The following is a 7,838-nucleotide window of genomic DNA, read 5'->3' on the forward strand; positions in this document are numbered from 1 at the left end:
TCACCTGCTAAGAACTTAGATTCACTTGCTAACTCTTTACTAAGCACTGACTATGGGCAGGCTGAGTGCTAAGAAACAGCAAAAGCAACGCCACTCCTGTTGAGGAGGTAACATTCTCATCATAAAAATAAAAAACAAAAAACCAGCAACAACCAGAGACAAACAATGTGATAAATTGTTATCACATTTAGTGGATCAGAACAGTATAGCTTTCAAATATTAAGTAGTTTTGTAAAGATATATTAAAATTCATTTTTTAGTTTTAAAGTTATGTATGTGCATGTGTGTGTGGTGTGCACATGATTGCACATACCTATATCTGGAGCTGGAGTTACAGGAAATTGTGACCCACTCATCATAGATAATGAAAAATCTCCTTCAGGTCTCCTTGAAGAACAGTATGTGCTCTTAACTGAGAAATCTCACCTCATTAAAAAAACATACTTTAAAGCAGTTTCCAATTTTAAATCATACACAGTTCCTTAAATGAACAGATAATGCAGGAAACATTTGTGGTTTAAAAATATAGGCAGTAACTAAGTCAGTGAGGGTGGTGTATATATATGAGGCCCTAAATCAAAAATTGCTAAAACTAAATTATTTATGTTAATTAAATTATCTTAATAAAATTTTTAGTATCCTAATGATGGTGAAAATGTAAATATCTGTACCAATGGGGTTTTAAAATGGAATTTGGTCCTGAAAGAACTGTGAATGTATATTCCTAGTTTGTAGACTCCTGGCTTCTGTGGCCTTCAGAGGAGGCATCATTGTATGAAGATGAATGTCCATCGATTTCAGGGACATTTGCTAATTGAAAATAACCCAGAATCATCAATTTAGATGTCATATAACTCTGGAGGGACCTTTCTAATAGATTTTAAAGAACAAGAATATACTAAAGAGCACATACTACACCTAAATAAGGAACCAGGCTCTTCTAAAGAATACCACCAGAACATACAGCCCTGAGTGATCTGAAGTGACTAAAACCTGCTAAGAATAAATATCACAGTATCTAATTTACACGAATATAAGAGCAAAGGAAGGTTTGCCCCTGTCAGGTTAAGGTTCCATGCTTTTGCTGCCTTCTTCATAAAGAAACATGATCTTCAAATGGAAAACATTATGTGAAGAAACATTATGTGGGAAAACTGAAGCAAAACCTCCCCCAGAAGAATTGAACCAATCCATCTCAGCTGCGCTTCCATTTCCTAGTATTTCCCACAGTCCTTTAGTAGTTATGGAAACGTTGCTTCTTTAGTTCATCACCGCACTTGGCTGTCCTTTAGAAAATCATGCAGCATTGACATTTTTATTTCAAAATTTTAGAAGCCTACAGGAGGGTAAATATGCCTGCTATTCAAAGCCATTTTGGAGAACTGACTCCAAGTGAGGGTCTGGCTTGTGTCCTCGAAATGTCACTTGAATCCAAAAAAAAACCAAGAATTTTCAATCCTGGACCTTTTTGAACCAAATTCTAATTAAATCCATTGTTAGAAATATTCTCATTTTTATCCTCATTACAATGATAAAATTTTCATTAAGGCAATAGAATTAACATAAATAATTCAGCTTTAGTAATATTTTAGGGTCCCATATGCATTCCATACACATCTAGCTTAAGTATGTGGGGGAGGATTTAACATGGGGCTAAGGGAATGGCTTAGTGAGTAAAGTGCTTGCTGAAGAAGCATGGAGACCTAGGTTCAAATCCACACAACTCACATACAAAGTCCCCTGGGTCTGTGTATACCAGTGATCAGTACTGAGAAGGGGTGTCAGAAGGATCCCAAGTGTCCACTAACCAGATTTCCATGTAGGTAATGAGCTCCTACTTCATGTAATGGGCCCAATTCTAATATATAAGGCATAGGATGATAGGGGAAGAATACTGACATCAACCTCGGGCCTCCATAACCCATGCATGGGCACACATCCGCACATGTATATGGGAGCATGTTAATGCAAATGAAGCGGGCTATATACACTAAAAATCTCTCTCAGGCTCACTTTTTAAGTTAATTGTTCTCAATTTACATAGCATGGTAATGTAGTAAAGACTGCACGCCACAGTGTATTTTAAGTTCCCTATTAGGTGATATTATGGGTTTTCCTATTAGAACATTGACTACAGCACAACCTTAGATGTTAAATACAAGAAACATAGCCACTCACAGAAAGCAGAGAGAAACAGAAGCTGAAGAAGTATTCCTGAAAGGTTCGATTTGAACTCAGACACTTTCACTGGGGAGGCCTGGACTCCTAATTTCTAGATTGTGACACTAACGAGTTTCTTCACATATCTTAGCTCCAGTTTCTTAGTGTAAAATGGGAGTGATAATGCTAATCATGGGAATTTGCAAGGCTTGAAAAATGCCAGGCACTTAGAGTGCTCACTGATGGGCTGGGGTGGCAGAGGCCTCACTGAATGATAGCTGCTGTTGCTATGATCATTCCTAGCTAATTAGATTTGGTGGTTTTGGAAGTGGCAAGCCCACACAATGCTCAAGGAAAAGGGAACTCGAATAATGGCATAATAAATTTTAAACAGTTAAGAGAAATTATCATATGAGAAAGCCCTAATCTCACATGTTAATATAATGCTCCATTAAAATGTTGTTAATAATCATTAATGTTAATTTTATTTCAGGGTGAGCTCTGCCAAGGTAGTCATAGAACAGTGAAATCATACATAATAAATGTCTTAAACATTGTAAAAACATGTATTAATGCACATATAAATGGCTTGCTGAAAGTAATGAAAGACAGTAACTATTATGTGTATAATTTTAAGTATGTTTTTCCATTTTAGTGGCTAGCTATTTAGAATTACGAAAAAAATACATAATTCTTGGTAAATCTGGGTGGTATCTACTGATATGTTCTGTGAAAATAGTTTTCTCTGACCTTAATTTGTAAGTACATTGCTCAATTTGGGATACTTAAACACTGGTGTCTGCCTAGGGACTTACTATGAATCAGAATATTAGCTATTTCTATTTAGTTATTTGTACATTATTTGTAAATAAATATAAATATAGATGGCTTTCTTGCACAGGTGATAACTCATTGGAATTCTAATGCATATAAACACACACAGGCTATAGCCACCGCAATGTAGTAAAGATGAATTAGACATGGAGCCAGTCCGCAGAGAGGTAGAAATCTGTATGCGCAATTCCAATTGTTGCCAAACACTTTAGGAAAGGTGCTATTCTTGGGGAGGAAGAAAAAAGTACCACTACTAGTGGATTAGTGGTGAGAATGGGGACACTAGAAAGTAGGGTCAGAATAATTGAGGCGAAGAGAAGTGTGGGTGAGCATTGGAGAATTCAAGTTGATTGAAAAAAGGAGTTCACACAGATTAAATGATTTAGGAAAAAGAAAAGAGCAACTCAGACTTATCTTTGAGGACCATTGTCATTTAGATGCAGAGACAAAGAAGGGATAACCTAGAAAACTAGGTTTTCTAGAGATTCAGGAAAGCTAGCCAAAGATTAGCATGACAGGAGCTAGAAGGAGAGACAGTATTACAAGGAGATAGTGAACATCACATACCTACAGGTAAGGCAAGACTTAGGAAGGTAAGTGAAAAGGTAGGAAACCTGGTAAAAATCAGCAAGAGAAGCTAGACATGTCAGAGAGCATAATTATCCTCAGGTAGAACACGTGTGGAGATGTTATGATGGACGAGAAACAGCAAAAGGAGAGGAATGGATGCAGATGGACAAAGCACGTGCTTGGATGATACTTCCTGCCACATGTGATTATAAAGAGAAGCCAGTGTTGGACACCTGATAGTAGATGTGTGCAGAAAGAAAAAAACAGCAAGTGTGGGAGCACAGATGTGAGAGACATAGGATGCGTGGCCAAGAGGACAAGGAATCCAGCAGGAGAGCTATGCAGCTACAGAACGTTGGGTCACTGTTGAGTGAAATGAGCTGAAATGGATTCTGTGCACAATCTGGAGGGAACTGTTTGAATCTTATTTTCTGGATCAAGCTCTTTTTTCTTTATAGTTTAAATATAATTTATTTTTACATAACATATATGCCATTTTTCTTTAAAACAAATAAGCAAAATCCCCAATGTCTCTACTCCATGTAAATCACAATTAAAAACTTTTTTTTTAAACTCATAGGTACTTCCATTGCGTTTGTCTTAAGTGTGTTTTTGTATGGGTGGTAAGCATCAGCCAGTCCTTGTATCAGGTGATATATCCAAAGCAATTTTCCATTTCGCTAATATTTTCTCTTAAAGAAAATATTCTTTGGCATTACATCATTTATAAAGCAGTCCAGGAGAGCTTCTGTGGCATCTCAATTCATGTTTTCACCAACCAATAAGAACTCTTCTTCCTGACATTTAATGAGGTACATTTGGTTTGCTTACAGCCCCATCCCAAAGGAGTTTACTTTTCTTAGCTTCTGTTTCTGTTTGCATTTAAGTGTTTTCAGTAGTATTGACATAATAAGTCTCTTCTGTGGGGCTGCTTTCCTGCAAGTGATGCTTTGTGACAGTGCCAACATTCACCTTGTTGTCCTTTGGGTGTCTCACTGTCTGGGCCTTCAGTAGAGGAATTAGTATCAATGAGCAAATCATCAATGTTATGACTATTAACATGTCTGACTATTAGCTGGTACCACCTCAAAGCTCAGCCCATCCTGGGTTTTGCCTATGTTGGATAACTGCTCTCCATGACTGATGGGGTTCAGCTAGAGGAAAATGAAGGTAGCAAGAGGAAGATGGAGGGTCTAACTTACAACATTAATGTGAATCAGTTTAAATAAAGATGGGGTGGGGGTAGCGTGGAAACGAGCCTGAGAGAGAGGAGTGGGAAAGTTACATTAATGGTTTCTACAGTGAAATCTGTGCATCTTAAATATTCAAACTACTTTTGATTAATTGACTGAATTACACTACAGTTTATGAATTATAACCTATGTGACTAACTTTAAAAAAAATTTAAAAATCTTATAATACTCTGTAATGAGATTGGAATTAACAATAAATATTTTTACCACCAAAGACAAATACATTATTTGTGTTGTGAGCACAAAGGTCCTGTGCCCGCTGATCACTAGAGAAACAAGGAATGTTAAACCCAGGAGGTTTTCTCCTCAATGAAGGAAATAAATACCTGTTTTCTACTCACAAGACTGGGAGTAGAAGTTGTTAGGCACCTAGTGACCTTTGCTATCTACAGAGCCAGATCTTCCCAAATCCCCTAGAGTGTTTGTCCCAGACTCTCCCTCCCTAGACCTTTAGCTTTAGCTTTCTGTTAATAAAACCCATCCTTAAGGGAGATATCACATGTACCTTATATACCCTACTGACCTCCAAGGTATATCAGAGAGTACACCAGACCCGAGGCCCTTAAGCTCTAGAACTCATCTTCATGGTCACATGTACTTTAAGTTGAGTTTTGAAGTAATTATGCCTCTTTGTGCACCCAATATTGTATTGCACCAGAGAGGTTTTGTTTTGGTTTTGGCTTTCATTATGTTGTTGTTGTTGTTTTTACTTACATTGTACTGTGCTGAGCTGCACTTACAATAACCACCTAAAGTCAGACCCCTGAGGAGTCTGAGCTAGCACCTACTAAGTCAGGCTGAGCTAAGGTTTCCTTCTTGCCTCTTTGTGACTCATTTTCCTGCCAGCCATGAGGCTCACCAGGACCCTGTAAGGGTTTAAAGGGTAGGAAATCCCAAAGAGAGGCTGCAATCTAATCATTGACTCTACATTCTCTGCAGCCATGGCTTTTACTTGTTGTGGTGCTGCCTTTGATTGGGTCACAGGATGCACACTAGATATGCTTTTGTCCCAGGTGTGTGGCCAGCTCTCCTCAGCCTCCTCATCTGAGGCTTCTTCACCTTAACTATTTTCATTTAACATTTACAGGCCTGAATGGCCTTAGCTCTTCTCCATTTTATAGTTTTCCCATGGGACTTATCCCAATTCTCAGAAATAAAATTTCCTTCTTTATAACTTCTAGATTTTTATTTGAATCCTTGATATCTTCTCAAACTTTGAGTGTTCTATTCAACATAACAAGTACAAGTGTACAACATATATTTTTTAATATTCTTATGCTAGGTATTAGCTTCGGCACTTTACATAGTTTATCGATTAGGCAGAAAAAATAGAGTCCATAAAGAGAAGTATGAGAATAGCCATATATCATGTTAGGAAAACTGGAAATAGACAGTATGCTTAATAATTAACATTTCTATATGCTCAAAAGTGATATTGCTAAAAGGTGACAAAGTGGCTGGAACAAGAGATTCAAGGGTTTAGTGGAAGGATGGGGCATCGGGTTAAAGTTTAATAGAGCAATTTGTGTACACCTAGTTGAGAAGGTGCTATTTGAGCAAATGTTAGGAAGTTCTGAGAATGCAAAGTAGGAGCCAAAAGACTCTGTGAAGAGAGTAAAACCATTAGTGTAAAATCCTTTCCAGCTATTAAAAGTGCCTTGCACTTCACAGAAACCAAGTATTTACAGAGTGAATTAAAAAGAAATACAGCAACATCATGCACCAATTTCTGCCTACATTTATACATTTTTGGTTTAAGAAAAAAATATTCTGTATATCCCTATAGTCACAGGCAGAGGACAAGAAACAAATTAACTGCCGATTTTATATGCCTATGAATACTTTGTAGGCATGTAAAGTAAATATGTAAAGTGTAAATATGTAAAGATATATATCAAAATAAAAATGATCAAATAACATCACAGATTCTATTTGTATAATATGATTTGTTTTAAATTTTTCTTATTAAAAGAAAGATAAATGTACTTATGTGCATGATCTAAACCCGTCATATCTGGTGAACTTATCCAAACTTTTCAGATGGGACAGGATGGTCAGTATACACAAAAGACTCGCTTTGGGATCTTATTATAATTTGTGCTTCAGTAGACAGCTCTAATTGTGGTGTACCTCCACAAGCTACAATTTAATGAACCTGGAGATTCATTTCTAGGACCAAAAGAAGACAAGAAACCTGGAGCTCAATAACACTGCTTTGTTTCATTAAATGTTCTTAACTGTTGGTGTGGAAAAGCCTGTGACTTTTCTCTGACAGATGATGAAAGGCAGCAGACATCATTAGTGTCCATCACATGACTTCTGACACCTACTGGAGAGAAGGCCTCTGTTTGTTCATGATCACAAGCAAAATCTTTGCACAGATTGATGTGAAATCGCTGCTTAACTTAGTGTTCAGATCGAGCCATGAAGCCAGAGTGGTTCCTGTTCCCACCTTAAACACCTTCTCAGGTTCAATCACTTCAGATGCACATTTCAGGATACTTCAAGGGACAGCGAAGCTTACAAAGGAAGAAGGTTCCAGAGAATGCTTTATTAGAATTTTAAAAAATACCATCTCTCGCACTGCTCATTACTTGAAACAACCTGATGCCAGGCAATTTATGATTATTAAAACATATAATTTGCATTTAAATTAAATGAATTAATAAATATGAGAGATTAAAATAATGTATCATATTTTCTTATTGTTCACTGCTTTAATTTTCACAAAGCCACAATAAGGAATAAAATGCATGAGCTTTTATTTTTTATTATTATTTTATTAACTGAGAAAGAATTGAGAAAATATGAATTGGGAAAATTTGTTTGCATTATTTCCAGCTTTGTCAGGAGAATATGAACTTATGTACATTATTTTCTGTCAAGAAATTACATTATATTGCAATTGTTTCATGAAATATTTTTCAGAACTTATCTATTTAAGAAACCTTTAGAATTAGAGAAAAGATCAATGGAGCTGAGGGGTTTGTAGCCCCTTAGGACGAACAACAACATGAACTA

This window comes from Mastomys coucha, unplaced genomic scaffold, assembly GCF_008632895.1.
Source record: "Mastomys coucha isolate ucsf_1 unplaced genomic scaffold, UCSF_Mcou_1 pScaffold14, whole genome shotgun sequence".
NCBI lineage: Eukaryota > Metazoa > Chordata > Mammalia > Rodentia > Muridae > Mastomys > Mastomys coucha.